Genomic DNA, 17,245 nt, shown 5'->3' on the forward strand with positions numbered 1-17,245 from the left:
CCCCCCCCAAAAAAAAAGTAAGGATGAAAGGTAAATAGCACTTCTAGACCTCAAACTATATTGTAAAGCAGCAGTCATCAAAACTTTCTTTAACTATTGATTAAAGGATAGAAATAGAGCAATGAAACAGACTAGCCAAGGGAGATTGATAAACAATAGAACTTAGTAACCTAGTTTTTTATAAAATGGAAAACATAAGCTGTCTAGGTAAAAATTCCCTAATTTTATAAAAATTGCTGGAAAAATTGTAAAGCAGTCAAGCAGAAATTAGACTTAGATTACATCACATTCTAATGTATGTACATATATGCATATAGTACAATCTAAATACATAAATGACCTTAAAATTAAGGATCATACTATAAAAAATTACCTCTTATGGAAAAGCGATGTATTCTTTGTTGTTGTTGTTGTTGTCCAAAAATCTTTAATGTAACAAGGAGGAGCGGAATTAGTTTTTGTAGCCCGGGCTGGCGGGGCAGCTCCTGGCACACTCGAACTTTCAGCCCTTGGATCGGACATATGGTTTGGTGCAGCTGTGGGGAGTGCCAAGTGCCTTCCCAAAATGCCTGTATACCTCGCGGCCCTTCCGGGGACCAGACAGCAGGACAGTGCCGTTGCCCTTGGGTGAGCTCATGGCTAGCTGGTCAAAGGTGAGGATCTTCCCACCAGCCTTGAGGATGCGATTCCGGGCATTGCTAGTAACACGAAGAGCACACGCCTTCAGCTTGGGAACATCCTGGATCCTCACATTATCGGTCAGGGTCCCAATAACCACAGCTGTCTTGTTTTCCCTGCCCAGCAGTTTCATCTTCCTAATCATTCAGGACAGGGACGGGGACGGGGGTGGGGGGGGGTGGGGGGGGTGGGGGGGTGGGGGGGGGTGGGTGGGTGTTCTACGGGCCAGGAACCGGTAGAGCTTCACCAACAGCCGCAGGTAGATGTCCTGGCTCTTGGGCTCCTTGCGCCGGACTTAACCATCCTTGTTGTGGTGAATGTCGACTCCCATGCTGGCACCAGTAATGTATTCTTAACCTAACAAGAGATAAAGGCAATTACAAAAGGTAAAATGAGAACTTTGATTACTTGACATTTAAAAACTTCCGCACATACAGCATTTATGCATCTACAATAGTAAGGGAAGTGATTAAATGAGAACAAAATCTTTGTATCATGTTTTTTCTGATAAGGGCTTAGCACCTAAGATACTTAAAATATTAATGTTGATGCTATTTGTTCTTCATTCTTGAAGAGGACCAATGACATCAGAGAAGAGTGACGTCTTGACTTGCAAATGAATTGGATTTAAGTGAGGCAGGACTGTGCAAAATCACCAGCCTCACTCTCCTCCGGAGCCATGCAGGCCCAGTGGCAAGATATAGATCCGGACAACTGGAGATGACCCCAGATGCAGTGGGAGACCTTGGCCTTTTTAAGCTAATGTCTTTTCCAGGTCTCAGTTTGAGGTAATACCCATTTAATGATTAAGAATAAGAAATAAGAGGGCAGCTAGGTGGTACAGTAGATAGAGCACCGGCCCTGGAGTCAGGAGTACCTGAGTTCAAATCCAGCCTCAGACACATAACACTTACTAGCTGTGTGACCCTGGGCAAGTCACTTAACCCCAATTGCCTCACTAAAAAAGAATAAGAAATAAGAAATCAGCAACAATTAATAAACACAAATAAGATAAATAACCCTTTACCAATATTGAATTATGAAAATAAAGTGTCTAAAATGTTCATACCCTTTGAACCAGATACTCCACTACTGGACTTTTACTCCAAGGAAGCCATCAATAAGAAAAAAGTCTACACATACTCCAAAATATCTATGGCAGCACTTTTTATGATAGAATTAGAATTGGAAAGAAAGGCCATGCCCATTGATTGAAGAATGGCTAAACAAATTGTAGTGAATGGATGTAATGTATATAACTGTGCTATAAGAAATGGTGTGTGGGGGCAGCTAGATGGCGCAGTGCACCGGCCTTGGAGTCAGGAGTACCTGAGTTCAAATCCAGCCTCAGACACTTAACACTTACTGGCTGTGTGACACTGGGCAAGTCACTTAACCCCAATTGCCTCACTAAAAAAAAAAAAAAAAAAGAAATGGTGTGTGATGGGCAGCTAGGTGGCACACTGGATAAAGCACTGGCCCTGGATTCAGGAGGACCTGAGTTCAAATCTGGCCTCAGACACTTGATACTTACTAGCTGTGTGACCCTGGGCAAGTTACTTAATCCTCATTGCCCCACCAAAAACCAAAAAACAACAACAGAAAGAAATGGTGTGTGTGATTGAGATAGAAAAATATGTAAAGATATATATGAATTGATGCAGAATGAAATGAACAGAGTTAAGAAAATAATTATACACAGTAACCGCAGTGTAAATGGAAAGAACAATGATATACAAAAAAAAAATAATGAAAGTAAATGAAATAACATTAGAAAGATTTATGTGACAATTGGAGTGACACCGCCTGCTGGAGAGAGACTGTAGGAAAGCTCCGCCATGAGGAGAAGGCATCTGAGGGCAAGCCACGTGGCTTGGAAGGTCAGTTCCTTGGTGTCAGGAAGTGACATTTGATGTTTCCAGTTTAGACAGGAGGCTTGTGGGACAAAGAAGGGGCGAGGCTCTCTCTCTTTCATCAGGACCAGGAGCCAGAAGTGCTGGCTCCCTGAGATAGATAGATGTAGGCATCTAGGCCTCTTTCTCTCTCTTTACCAAATTCTTATGCTCCTTAATAAATGCTTAAAAGTCTAAACTCTTGCTAAAGCTTCTAATTTATTGGCGACCACTCAGATTTTTTTTAGACAGTATAGCTAGAATTTTAGCCACATTACAGCAACCAACCATCCATTAAGAGGGACTTGAATGAAAATATATGAGAAGATGAACCCAGGTGATTCTTTCATATAGGTGGGAGATCCACAGGTGTTACATATTGTACATGTTTTTAGACTTTTTCCCCCCTCTCTAAAAAAAAATACAATTTGTCATATGGGATGGCTCTTGGTGAGGTGTTGGGATACATGGGATTGGTGATATAAGAATTAGAAAATATCGATAACAACTTGTTTTAAAAAAGGGTACTGACAACAACAACAAAGTTCATAGATGTCAAGTTAAGAAGTGCTTAATTTAATTCCTTAAAGAGAAGTTATTCAGCAAATATGCCTCTATACCTAAAGGCCGCTAGATGTCTCAGTGGATAGAGCACTGGGTCTGGAGTCAGGAAGATCTGAGTTCAAATTTAGCCTCAGACACTTACTAGCTGTGTGACCCTGGGCAAATCACTTAACCTCTATTTGTCTTGATCCACTGGAGAAGGAAATGGCAAACCATACCAGTATCTTTGCCAAGAAAACTCCACGGACAGTATTGGCAGAGAATTGGATACAACTGAAGCACTAAACAACAACAATAAAGGTGGTATAGTGAATAGAGCACTGGACCTAGAGTGAGGATGACCTTAGTTCAAATCTGCCTAGCTATGTGACCTTGGGTAAGTAACGTAACCTCTGTTCGCCTCAGTTTCCCCGACAATAAAATGGGGATAATAATGAGCAACCTTGCAGGGTTGTTGTGAGGATCAAATGAGATAATAGCTGTAAAGTGCTTAGGACAGTGCAGGGCACAAAAGTACTATATAAATGCTAGATATCATTATCATTATTATCATTAGTAGTAGTACTTGATGGCCTCTGAAGTTTCTTGCAGTTCTAAATCTATGGACGACATTTATTTAATGAATGTCTTGGAATGCTGACATGAATATGTATTGTTTATTCCTCTGTTTTTTTCATAAATCAACCTTGTTCCCTTTTCTGAAAAATGAGCTGACGTTTCATCTTTTTTTTTTTTTTTTAGTGAGGCAATTGGGGTTAAGTGACTTGCCAAGGGTCACACAGCTAGTAAGTGTTAAGTGTCTGAGGCCAGATTTGAACTCAGGTACTCCTGACTCGAGGGCTGGTGCTCTATCCACTGTGCCACCTAGCTGCCCCTGACGTTTCATCTTGATCATTAACTATGAATCTTATCAGATATTAAATGAAAAGATAAAAGCCTCTCTGTGTAAAAGAAAGGCCCTAAGGATAAAATTCTGTATGAGTAAGAATTCTTAGGTTAGTATTGTGGATTGGTAAACGGGTAAAAAGCCCATCTAAGTTTTTTATTAATATAGCAGTAAATTCTGGGGTGCTGGCAAAAAACTCCCTGAGGCCTTTGGGTCACATGTCCTTACTCTCCTGTAGGCAGTAACCCAGGAGGTTTGACATGTTTGAGAGGAAACCTCAGGACCTCTCTGCCAACCAGTTCATTACTGGCCCTTCTCAGGACACTTTCTGATGAACATTGTGGAAATGATTGGGCAATTATTGGATGTTGGAGCTAAACATAAAAGTTTTCAATAATTCTCTTTCATTCTGTTTTTCTCTGTTTGTCTCTTTCTGTCTCTGTCTCTGTCTCTCTCTTTGTCTCTCTATCTCTGTCTCTCACTGCCTGTCTTTCTCTCTCTCTCTCTCTGGCGCACACACACACACACACACACACACACACACGTTTACCCTTTGAGGTAAAAAATATTCATGCATTGTATAGTAAAGTGAGCAGAACCAAGAGAACATTGTGCACAATGACAGCAATATTGTTTGATGAAGAACTGTGAATGACTCTTCTCAGCAATACAATGATCCAAGACACTCCCAAAGGACTAATGATGAAGCATACCATCCACCTCCAAAGAAAAAACTTATATCGATGGAACGCAGCCTGAAGCAAACTATTTTTCACTTTCTTTCATTTTTTCTTTTATTCAGGTTTTCTTATACAAAATGACTAATATGGTAATATTTTACATAATTGTGCATGTATAACCTCTATCTGATTGCTTAACACCTCAGGGAGGGAGGATGGGAGGGAGGTAAGGAGGGATAAAATTTGGTACTCAAAACCAGCAATAAAAATGTTGATTATTAAAAAAAAATACACATTCGTGCTTGTTTTTACCTCACAGATGAATCTCTGACACCACCACCACCACCACCAACAACAACCTATAAGTGGCTCAACTCCAATCATTAGTGAGGTCAGGACAAAAAGCACAAGTTTTCCCAAAAGAGCAGCCTGGTAAGCAGGAACAGCTGAAGCTGGATGTAAATTCCATTTTCTTAAGAACAACCTAGAGAATAAAACCTGACTACCACACCGTTTTGCCCAGTTAAGTTTGTATTTCCCAGGCTAATCAAAAAGAAACTCTCCCCATGTGTTTGTTACATGCCAACTGGAGCTCTTCTGGTTCAACATATGCCCAGTCACTAAGGCCATGAAGAAATGGCTCTTCCCTTGTGACCCATGATGGTAATGAACAGCAGCTGTCTATCACTAAATGAACTGTATTTGCCCATTGCCCATGTCCTATGTGTTTAATCCACGGCTCATTACTGAAGCTCTAGACTCTTCATTCTTGAAGGGTTATCATGCCCATCATGGTTCATGCTCTAACCCAATAATTCATGTCCTACATGGCTCATGATCCAACCCAGAGAGTTACAACAATAAACATAATGGATTCATATCTGAGCCTGCAGATATTTAAGATGACTCTACTTCTCTCTCTGATAAGCCACCATCTTCCTCAGGTGTCTAAGTAGCCCTCTAGACTTATAGTGCTACTCTTGTAGCCCTCCCTTCCCCCAGCATGAGGAAAAAACTCAATAGTATTAGGAAGTCAAGCAGGGTTCCACTGTCATGGTGCCCCCTCCTCCTTCCCTAGGATTCTATAGTCTTCCCAGGCTTGTGGTACCACATTAGGGTTGAAGTCCTTTATACAGGGAAAGATCTTGGGGTCAATACAAAGTCAACCCCCAAACCCCAGACATGTACAGTTTATCTGAAAGGCATGTGACACAGGTCAAGGTGGCAGTAGAGGGCAATGTCTAGGCTGTCATTCTATTTTATGGCTCTCTGCCTTGCTTCTCTTCCTTTTTTTCCCCCCCTTTCGGGGCAATGAGGGTTAAATGACTTGCCCAGGGTCACACAGCTTGTAAGTGTCAAGTGTCTGAGTCTGGATTTGAACTCAGGTCTTCCTGAATCCAGGGCCGGCGCTTTATCCACTGTGCCACCTAGATGCCCTGCTTCTCTTCCATTCTGAATCCTGAGCATGATCCAAGAATTCCTGTGTTGGACTGATGTTAGTGAAGCAGAAATGTGATGGACAATAAGACATTTTGATGAAGGGTAAGACATATTTGGACACACATTTGAGAATTTATTTTGTCTGTGCATATTTGTTCTAAGGGCTTTGTTTTTCTTTTTTTAATAAGGGAGGTGTATGAGAGTAAGAGGGGAATAGGGAAGAAAGGAAGAAACAAAGAAAGAAAGGGAAGAAGGGAAAGAAAGAGGAATGAAGGAAGGGAGAGAGAGGAAAGGAAGGGAGGAAAGAAGGAAGGAAAGGAGAAAAGAAAGAAAGAGAAAGGAAGGAAGGAAGGAAGGAAGGAAGGAAGGAAGGAAGGAAGGAAGGAAGGAAGGAAGGAAGGAAGGAAGGAAGGAAGGAAGGAAGGAAGGAAGGAAGGAAGGAAGGAAGGAAAGAAGGAAGAAAGGGCATTGAGGTATTTTTATAAAAATACAGAGAAGATCACAGAAGACTAAACAGAAGCCAGCAGCTTTGAAAGCTTTAAGTTGAATTTTTGTTTTCAGTCATTCAGTCATGTCTGACTCCTTGTGACCTGGTGGACCACAGCACACTAATACTGTCCATGAGTTTTCCTGGTAAAGGTACTGGAGTGGTTTGCCATTTCCTTCTCCAGTGTATTAAGGCATACAGAAGTTAAGTGACTTTTGCCCAGGATCACATAGCTAGTGAGTGTCTGAGACTGAATTTGAACTCAGGTCTTTCTAACTCCAGCCCTAGCGCTCTATCCACTGCGCCACCTAGCTACCTCTTATTTTGGATTTATTATATACTTCAAAAGAAAAGCAAGGGGCAGCTAAGTGGCACAGTGGATAGAGCACTGGCTCTGGAGTCAGGAGGACCTGAGTTCAAATCTGGCCTCAGACACTTAACACTTACTAGCTGTGTGACCCTGGGCAAGTCACTTAACCCTAATTGCCTCGCCAAAAAAAAAAAAAAAAAGCAAGCTGTACATAATATAGACATGTAGTTAGTTTCCTGTACAATTTTCTTTTTCCCATTCTACCACTGATACAGAAATGCCCAATTATTTGGTGTTTGTTAAGTTCAGTGGGCAGCTAGGTGGTGCTGTACTTGGAGTCAGAAAGATTCCTCTTCATGAGTTCAAAGCAGTCCTCAGACACTTACTTAGCTGTGTGATCTTGGGTCAGTCATTTAACTCTGCCTCAATTCCTTAATCTGTAAAATGAGCTGGGAAAGGACATATCAAACCATTCCAGTACCTTTGCCAAGAAAAACCCAAGTGGCGTCAGGGAGAGTTGGACAGGAATGAACAACAAGTTAAGAATTAAAATGAGTTTTTAAAAAAAGAACTCTGTTATGGGGGCAGCTAGGTGGTGCAGTGGATAAAGCACTGGCCCTGGATTCAGGAGGACCTGAGTTCAAATCTGGCCTCAGACACTTGACACTTGCTAGCTGTGTGACCCTGGGCAAGTCACTTAACCCTCATTGCCCCGCAAAAAATCAAACAACAACAACAAAAGAGAACTCTGTTGCCTCCATCACAGCCATCTACTTCCTCTTCCTCAGGAAATTGTTGTAGCTTCTTATGGTAACATAACCAGGGTCAAAATATCTCTGGGCCAGGAATACCTCTCTGGTTCTGTTGCCAGGCTGATCCACAGCCCAGCCTGGCCAGCATACTAAAGGGCTTCATTTGGCATCTATGAAAACCTGAAAACCTGCTGACTTTGCCTTTTCAGCTGAAGGTCAGCACTCCTTACTCTCAGGCAGCCTAGGCTGCCTGAATTCACGTTACCTCTTTGGGGCGCTTCCACTGAATAATTTTAAGGTTGGGGAAAACACAGACACCCCCCTTCCCCTTTATTTGCCTTTCCAGTTCCCATCAACCCCTTCTTTCCCTGTGACTAGTACTAGGCCATGGAAATTACTTTAAAGATGGCACAAGGAACACTGGGCAGGGAGTAGGCAGAACTGAGGGTGGCTGCCAGCAAACCTGCTGCACGAACAGATGCCCATGTCCCTGTTACATATGTCTGCTACCTTGGTGTATGATGACAGTGTTTATCACTGGGGAACGGATCAGGCTGTGCTGAAGCAGCATGGATGCTGGAGTCAGAAGACCTGGGTTCAAATTTCATGCCTGTTATTATATATAGGAATCTGGGCAAGTCACTCAACCCTGTTTGCCTCAGTTTCCTCACCTGTAAAATGAGCTAGAGAAGGAAATGGCAAAACACTCCAATATCTTTGGCAAGAAAACCCTAACACTGGCCCTGGAGTCAGGAGAACCTGAGTTCAAATCCGGCCTCAGACACTTACTAGCTGTGTGACGCTGGGCAAGTCACTTAACCCCAATTGCCTCACCAAAAAAACAAAACAAAACAACAACAACAACAAAAAAAAGAAAACCCCAAACGGGGTCACAAAAGATTTGGAAATGACCGGAAAAACTGAACAATATCAATTTCAATATCATTGGTTTCTTTTGTGGTCTTGGGTTTCTTGAGCATACAAAACCATTTTTCTGAGATGGGATTCATAGGCTTCACCAAACGGTCAAAGGGATCAGTGACACCAAACCAGTTAAGAACCCTTAGCTTAGCACTAAGGCCTGGGACTCCTAACATGAGAGAGTGCAATCAAGCTGGACATAGCAACACGAACAGTTTGGGTGCTTGGGATTCTTGTTAATTTTTATAAGTTGCATGTTTATACATCGTTCCTACCCTTTCTTTAACTGCTAGCAAGCTCTTTAGCTTACTCTTCTATTTCTGTGCAAGTGAAAGGAAAGAAGGGGCAGAGTGCGGGAAGGGATGAGCTGGGGGTAGCTAGTGAGTCAGTCAGTCTACAGAAGGGCTGCTCTGCAAGAACTGCGGCAGGTGCCGACTAAAATTGGACATCACAAAGCATGCCTCCTTTGTGCCACTTAGCCTCAAATACTCCCCATTCCCGCCATATGGGAACATTTGCCCTTACCCCAAAATATCCAGCTTTTTTCTCACCTACTTGCCTTTGCACATTCCATTTCCATTTCACCTTGGTAAAGATTTGCTCCCTTTTTTCCCAAGCTTGGAGCTGGCATTATGGACAAGTAGACAAGGGTGCTAGATTTGAAGTCAGGAAGTTAGTTGCTCAGTGGTTTCAGTCTCTGACTCTTCTGTGACCCCATTTGAAGTTCTCTTGGCAAAGATCCTGGAGTGGTTTGCCATTTCCTTCTGCAGCTCATTTTGCTGAGGAGGAAACAGGCAAACAGGGTGAAGTGACTTGGCCAAGGTCACACACCTAGTAAGTGCCTGAGGCAGGATTTGAAATCAGGTCTTCCTGACTCCAGGTCTAGTGAGTGCTCTATCCACTGCCCCTGGGTTCAGATCCTACCTTCTTAGATAGCTTATTGCTGTGTGATGTTGGGTAAATCACTTTATCTTTCTGAGCCTCAGTTTTCTCATCCATAAAATGAGGAAATAGGACTTGATAGCTCTTAAGGTACCTGTTAGTTTATGATTTATGATCCTTTGGCTATTCCTTGATAGTACCACTGTGTTCTCCCAGTTACCCATCTTCGTAGCTTTAGAGTATTCTTTGTTCTTCCCATCTAGCCAGTTGCCAAATCTTGTTGAGTCTATCTGCCTAGTAATTTTTTCTTTAAACTTTTTTTTGTTTTGAAGTTAATGAACATTAATGGAAATTAACATTTCCATAAACAAAGTGAAACAGAAAATAATAGGTGAAACCATGAATTTTTTACATATAGATGTTTTTTAAAGTATATAATAACATCAACATGTTACCTTCAAAGATATACTGCTCTTCAGTTTCTTTTGGAATATTCTTCTATTTTCCATGCACTGGAAAAAAAAAGGAAATGCCTTATGCATTTATGGTTGTTATACTTTGGGGAGCAACTTGGTGGTACAGTGGATAGAGAGTGCTGTGCCTGGAGTCAGGAAGACAAGTTCAAATCTGGCCTCAGACACTTACTAGCTGTGTGACCCTGGGCAAATCACTTAACCCTGTTTGCCTCAATTTCCTTATCTGTAAAATGAATTGGAGAAGTAAATGGCAAATTATTCCAGTATCTTTGCCAAGAAAACCCCAAATGAGGTCATGAAGAGTTGAATATGACTGAAATGACTGAACAACAGCAAATTTGAATTTTATTCTATTTTTAGTCTTGAATGATATTTCATGTCTTCTGGAGTCATTATTTTCTATTTGGTCCATTTACATTTTTCAAGGAGTTTGTTGCTTGAGGTTTTTTTTTAAAGTAATAAGCATTTTTATTTATAGTTTTGAGTTCCAATTTTTATCCCTTGTTCCTTCCCCTCCCCCTTCTCTGAGGCAGTAAGAAATCAGATATAGGTTATACATGTATGATTATGTAAAACATTACCATATCAGTCATTTTGTATAAGAAAACTTGAATAAAAAAATGAAAAAAAGTGAAAAATAGTGTGCTTCAATCTGTGTTCCATTAATATCAGTTCTTTCTTTGGAGGTGAATAGTATGTTTTATCAATAGTCCTTTGGGATTGTAGTGGATCATTGTATTATTGAGATAGTTAAGTTTTTCACAGTTCTTCATCAAACAATATTGCTGGGGGCAGCTAGGTGGCACAGTAGATAAAGCACAGACCCTGGATTCAGGAGGACCTGAGTTCAAATCTAGCCTCAGACACTTGACCCTTGCTAGCTGTGTGACCCTGGACAAGTCACTTAAGCCTCATTGCCCCACAAAATAAGAAAAAAAAATCTCAATATTGCTGTCTCTGTGCACAATGTTCTCTTGGTTCTGCTCACTTCACTATACATCAGTTCATATAATTCTCTCCAGGCTTTTCTGAAATTATCCTGCCTGTCATTTCTTATAGTGCAATAATATTTCATTACCATCATATACCACAGCTTGTTTAGCTATTCCCCAATTTATGGGCATTCTTTTGATTTCTAATTCTTAGCCACCACAAAAAGAGCTGCTATAAATATTTTTGTACAAATAGGTCTTTGTCTCTTTTTGGGGATGTCTTTGGGATATAAACCTGGCAGTGGTATTGCTGGATCAAAGGGTATTGTTACTTGAGTTTTATGTCTCTTGTGATCATAGATGATAAGCTAAAAGATATCTTAAGAGCTATCAAATCCATTTCCTCATTTTATGGATGAGAAAACTGAGGCCCAGAAAGGTAAAATGATTCACCCAACATCACACAGCTAATAAGTCATGAGTCCAGTTTTTTTCATAGCTTTCATTCTTTCCCAATTTTTTCCCTCTAGCACTCTCATTTCATTTATAAAAATATTCTTAACTCTTTAAAAAAACTCTTGCTCCATCTCTTCCAGGAATCCTAGTTGAATTTGTGTCCAATCTATATTTTTCCTTCAGTTTTGCTTATAGATGTTTTAAAGTGATTTACTTCTTCTGGGGTTCTGTCTTGAGCATCCTTGTCACTATATATATATATATATATATGTATGTATGTATGTATGTATGTATGTATGTATGTGTGTGTGTGTATGTATATATATGTATGTATGTATATATGTATGTATATGTATATGTGTATATATAATGGTGAGATTCTTCTGTTTGTTTGCTCATTCTTCTAGCCTCCTTACTGACATCAGACTTGCTGCTTTCTTGGAAATATTGAGTGTTGTACTATCTCAGGCTCTTGGGCACAGTTCAGGCTGGGGACCTGCAAGTTTTTAGTGCCTCTAAATGGTCTGTTCCAGGGCAAAGTCTGTAGCAGCTATTCTCCCACCTTCCCTAGGTTTGGGTCTGAAAAACAGTAGACTGCTGTTGGACTCAGTCACTATCACCCAATTGTGAAACTTGGCCAGTTTGGAGTGACAGAACTGCAGGACCTGCTTCGTCTGGATTCCTAACATTATTTTCCCTTTGCAGGCTTCAGACTGGACTAGAAGCTGTAAGTGAGAGAACCTGGTGTGCTCCTGGGATCTGAACCACACACCTATTGCTTGCTTCTGAATTTGCCCTATTCTTGGTACATAGCTTAGGGCCTGTCCTATTCCTTATCCCTGAACAACACCCTGGGTACAAGTTTGTCTACTCCTCAGTTTTCCTTGGATCTGTGATCCAGAATGGGATGGTGGGTGACAAACCTATCACATGGCACCCATTTCCATCAAGATGCCTTGGTATGGATCTGGGAGTCCCTTTACTCTGGTGTACAGACTCTCCCTGGTGTGGTATAGTTCTGACCAGACCCCATCCCCAATGTCTGCAAACCTCTCTGTCTGTCTCCCTAGATCAACCTGGGCTGGAAAAATGATTCTTTCATTTTTTTTCTTGGATTTCTCCAATAAGACTTGGATTGAGGCACCTTTTTGGAGAAGTTTGTCGTGGGAGGCTCCTTGTATTACTCCCTGATACTTTGCCATCTTGGCTCCATGTTTAGAGCCAAGTGAATCAAGGTCTATCATCTCTAAGAAGAAGGCTCTCTCTCCACTATATCATGATTATTGTCCCATGTGTTAATAAAATTCTACTTTGCTTAAAGATTAACTACTTTATTTTTTGTTGTTCAGTCATTTCAGTCATGTCCAACTCCTCATGACCCCATTTGGAATTTTCTTGGAAAAGATACTGGAGAGGTTTGCCATTTCCTTCTCAAGGTCATTTTACAGGTGAGGAAACTGAGGCAAACAGGGTTAAGTGACTTGCCCAGGGTCATACAGGTAGCAAGTGTCTGAGGCTGGATTTGAACTCAGGAAGATGAGTCTTTCTAACTCTCCAACTGGCATTCTACCCATTGTACCACTGAGCTGCCCATGCATTTGTGAGAAATAATTATTGATAACTGATATCTTGGGGGACCCAGTGACCTCCCCTTAATTTTTTTTTTTTTGCAGGGCAATGGGGGTTAAGTGACTTGCCCAGGGTCACACAGCTAGTAAGTGTCAAGTGTCTGAGGCTGGATTTGAACTCAGGTACTCCTGAATCCAGGGCCGGTGCTTTATCCACTGCACCACCTAGCCGCCCCCTCTCCCCTTAATTCTTAATCCTTTCTTTCCTCCATCTAACACTCCTAAAATTCCAGTTCTCCTAGAGAGATTCCATCAAATCTCTCCATCTGGGCCAAGCCCAAACCAAGCCCACAAAAGGAACCTTGGGTGGAGACAGATTCTTTTGTCTAGATAAACTAAAGGACTTTACTGATGAGATTTGGTCTGTGTGAACCAGTTCTAGTGGGATCCATTGTGCTGCCATCAGCTTGGGGGGAAGGGGGGCCCTCTACATTTTTCATCTTTACTTGAGTCATATATTTCCTGACTTCATTTTAACATAACCCACCTCCAATTCATGTCAATCAATTAGATTTGAATGATGCTAACCAATTAGATTTGATTGTTATGTGATGGACCTCTTACAGCAGGAAGGCTATTAGAACTGAGACAAGACCACCCATGAGGAAGGGGTCTTTGGTCTGAAAGAGATAGCCATAGACCTCATTTTATTAATAACCCACCGGTCATATTAATAAAATGATTAAATTACCCAGATACCATGTCTCTTGTATTTTTAATTGTTATATACATATGTGTACAACACTAGTAAATATATGTTTACATGGACATAAAGCAGTAGCAGTAGATGGGTGGAGAGGTGAGCAGGGTTATTCAACCTCTATTTACTTTACCCCACCCTACCACTGATTCATTATTTAGATAAGTTTCCCTGTATAAATGTTTCTTTACTCTGGGAATTTGAAACAAAAAGATAAAAAATTCTCTCAATTTTTCAGCTCTGAGTTCCAGGTCAGATACAGGATAAAATCAATCTCTCTCTCTTTCTCTCTCTCTCTCTCTCTCTCTCTCTCCCTCTCTCTCTTTCTCATTCTCTCTCTCTCTCTCATTCTCTCTCTCTCTCTTTCTCATTCTCTCTCTCTCTCTCTCTCTCTCTCTCTCTCTCTCTCTCTCTCTCTCTCTCTCTCTCTCTCTCTCTCGCCTTCCTTCCTAGTAAGTAATAGAGTCCGGATTTGTTCTTCCTGACTCTGGGCCCAGTGCTCTATCCACTGTGCCACCTAGCTGACCACCTTTTTTATTAGCTATGTTATAAACAGATTAAGGGTCATTTATATTTCCCCTAACACCTAGACACACAGTGCACAGAGGAGGCACTTACTATTTGTTGAATGAAGGAAGTAGTACATGAAGAATAGTCACTGGATAAAAATCTAGGCTAGGAGCCAATGGGTGGGTTTCTGACAAGGTAGAGGATCTCTCTTAGACAGTCAGGAGTGTGCCTGTTGGCACAGGCATCACTAACCTACACAGAATCCCAGAATCAATGATATGTTTCCAGAGACAGCTAAGTGGCCCAGTGGATGAACCTGGAGTCAATAATACTTTCATTCAAATCTTCCTCATACTAGCTATGGAAGGCTGGGCAAGTCATTTAACCTCTCCATATGGGCCTTAGTTTCTTCATCAATAAAATGAAAGTGTTGGACTTAATGTACTTTAAGGCCAAGGTCTTAACCTGGGGTCCCTGATTTACCAAAAAAAAAAAATTATAACTGCATATCAATATAATTGATTTCCTTTGTTGTTCTACAGATTTTATTTTAAATAAACATTTAAAAACATCATTCTGAGGGGGCAGCTAGGTTGTGCAGTGGAAAAAGCACTGGCTCTGAATTCAGGAGGACCTGAGTTCAAATCTAACCTCAGACACTTGACACTTACCAGCTGTGTGACCCCGGGCAAGTCACTTAACCCTCTTTGCCCCACAAAAACAAACAAACAAACAACAAAAACCCCCAATATTCTGAGAAGGGGACTCTAGGCTTCATCATACTGTCAAAGGGGTCCAATAACCCCCCAAAAAGCTAAGGACCCGTGTGCTAATGTTGGCTTCCCAGCTTCAAAATCTACGGTTCTCTGAAAGGAGCTGAAATGGCTTCTTGCCTCCAGAAACTCTGCCCAGTGTCTAGAATCTGGGGGAAAGGCAGACTGACATTGTGGTTATGGGCCACCAGTAGATGTTAGTTTAACTTTGTTCTTGTTCGATCCCCAAAATAAGCAGAGCACAACCCACAAGCATGAGGCCACCATCCTCTTGTTAACCCTTCATACATCGATCTCACCTTGTCTGAGGATGATGAAGGAGGGAACAAACTGTCTTTCTTGCTGGGGGAACAGGTGTGCCTAGCAATCCTGGATTCCTGGGTTTGCAGAATTCTTAGTGCTTTGCAGAGGGACTTCTGAGTACCCATCCAGGAAGCATAAGAACCCGCTCTCTCTCCCCAGGAATTCAAGAGACAGGGGGACAAAAATATGTTTTTACTTGGCCCATGTCACTTAAGGGTTTGGGGAAGGGGGGTGGGGATGATATTGATAATGTTGATTTAAAGCAAAACAAAATAAAATATTCATCTCCGATTTCCTAATTTTCCTTAAGTAAATGAGGACTTGGCTTTAATCCTGGCAGGGTGCTGGGAGAACAGACCCAAAGTGGGCTGAAGGAGTCCTGGAGGGAGGGAGGCAGAGGAGAGGCTGGGGGCACTCCTGAGGGGATCTGGTGGTATGAAGGCAAGAGCAAGACCACTTTATGCAAAGGGTGAGGGTAGGGAATAGAACTCAGCTGGATTTGATCATGTAAGATGAAACTATGTGTATGAGCAGTTTCCTAAGCCATGTACCGGGGGGAATAACCTCTAGTTCCCTACCCTCAGGGTGGCTTTGCCCTGGTGGGCAGGGGGCCCTCACTGGAGATCCAAAGACTCAGAAACAAAACAGATCCTGCCCTCAGGAAGCATCCATCCTACTGGATGGGGGTGGGGGAAGGCTACAGCCTATGCACATACTATTCAATATATAATTTGTACAAAATGAACACAGCTTAATTAGGGGCTATGAGGAAAGACTTCTTTGTGGGAAGTGGCCCTTGTGCAGTGAGGACATTGCAGGCATGGGGGGTGAAGTGGGGTGGTGGGCAGTCTGTAAAAAAGGACTTCCCAGGCCATCTAGTACAAATCCCTCAATTTACAGATGAAAAATTGGAGAAAGATCCAAATGCTTTGGTCACGCAGGGAGGAATAAGTGACAAAGGTGGGATTCGAACTCACAAGCTCCCACTCCAGGCCCAGGGTCCTTATCATCGAGGTGGGAGATAGAATCAAGTAGGCAGGCCTGGTTGGAGGTTGGTTGGAGTGTAGGGGACAAGTTTATGTGCTCTGCCGGCCTGGAAGGATACACCAGAGAAACAGCAGGATCCAAGGTAGCCCAGGAAGGGGCAGCTAGGTGGTGCAGTGGATAAAGCACTGGCCCTGGACTCGGGAGGACCTGAGTTCAAATCCAGCTTCAGACACTTGACATTTACTAGCTGTGTGACCCTGGGCAAGTCACTTAACCCTCAATGCCCCACCAAAAAACAAAACAAGGTAGCCCAGGGAGAGCAGGGACAGAGGGATCCAAGGACTTCTTTACATATTTGGTTTCAAGGGGGTAATCCAGATTGTGCTCAACCCTGAATGTATTTGTTTTAAGCAAATAAAGACTTTGTCCAGCGTAAACATAGCTGACCTGGCATGCCAGGAGTCCCAAGAATTTAGTGCTTCCTCATCGGCAGAGGCGGAGTCAGTTTAATTGTCCTGGGCCCTCCCTGACTGCTCTTGGTTAATGGACTAGTTAGTGCCTCTGGAAGAGTGAGTAATCTCAAGGAGAGTCTGGGAGAGTAGGGGAGTAGGACCCTGCTCTCATATTGGATCATAGTATCACTGATTTAGAGCTTCAAGGAATCTTAGTCAAACCCCCTTATTTTACTGGTGAAAAACCTGAGTCTCACAGAGGTTAAGTGACTTATCCAGGGTCACACAGCTCAGCATCTGAGTCAGGATTTGAATCCAGGTATTTCTGACTCCAAGTATAACATTTTTTCTATGTGCTCAAGGGTTTTAAATGCTTGAGATTCTATCATCTCAGCTATTCAACATGAACTAAAATATGTCAAGGTGAAGGGGTATTTGTGTACTGTGTCCTTTCTTTTGTCATGTTTGTCTGAGAAGTGACTGGGAAGGAAGGCATAGTCCCCACTCTCTTTTCTCCAGCTCCTCCATCTATCCCT

At 42.0% G+C, this 17,245-nt stretch overlaps 1 pseudogene; it reads right to left on the minus strand.

Annotated features, from left to right (window-relative positions):
• Positions 1 to 451: 451 nt before the first annotated feature.
• On the minus strand, positions 452 to 1,009 carry LOC122750188 (annotated as a pseudogene).
• Between the last annotated feature and the right edge of the window lie 16,236 nt (positions 1,010 to 17,245).

The sequence above is a fragment of the Dromiciops gliroides genome, chromosome 3 (genome assembly GCF_019393635.1).
Source record: "Dromiciops gliroides isolate mDroGli1 chromosome 3, mDroGli1.pri, whole genome shotgun sequence".
NCBI lineage: Eukaryota > Metazoa > Chordata > Mammalia > Microbiotheria > Microbiotheriidae > Dromiciops > Dromiciops gliroides.